Consider the following 342-nt stretch of genomic DNA (forward strand, 5'->3'; position numbering starts at 1 on the left):
TTCGAGACATTCCCCTCGGTCGCCTCGTCGCCGAGTTCGTCCCCGTGGTAAACAGTGGCTGCAGGGACACGGACGATCGCCGCGCGCCCCCGCTCGCTTCTGCTCGCGCGTCTTTGTTCGCGCGCGACACCGTTCCGAAGGCGATAAACTTCGCCTCGCTTCGAGGCGAACGATCGCGGAAGAGGCGGCGCGATGGAAAATTCGCAAGGTCGAACGTCGGCCGATACGCTCTCGAAATTCAGAGCCGAGCTCGTTAGCCCAGCGGCGACAAAGGGGTTAGGTACCGCGAGTCGGGTAGCTCGAATCAGCCTGGGCCCGATGAAAAGAACGAATCGCGACGCG

This window comes from Eufriesea mexicana, unplaced genomic scaffold (genome assembly GCF_001483705.2).
Source record: "Eufriesea mexicana isolate 0111107269 unplaced genomic scaffold, ASM148370v2 scaffold1358, whole genome shotgun sequence".
Lineage (NCBI taxonomy): Eukaryota > Metazoa > Arthropoda > Insecta > Hymenoptera > Apidae > Eufriesea > Eufriesea mexicana.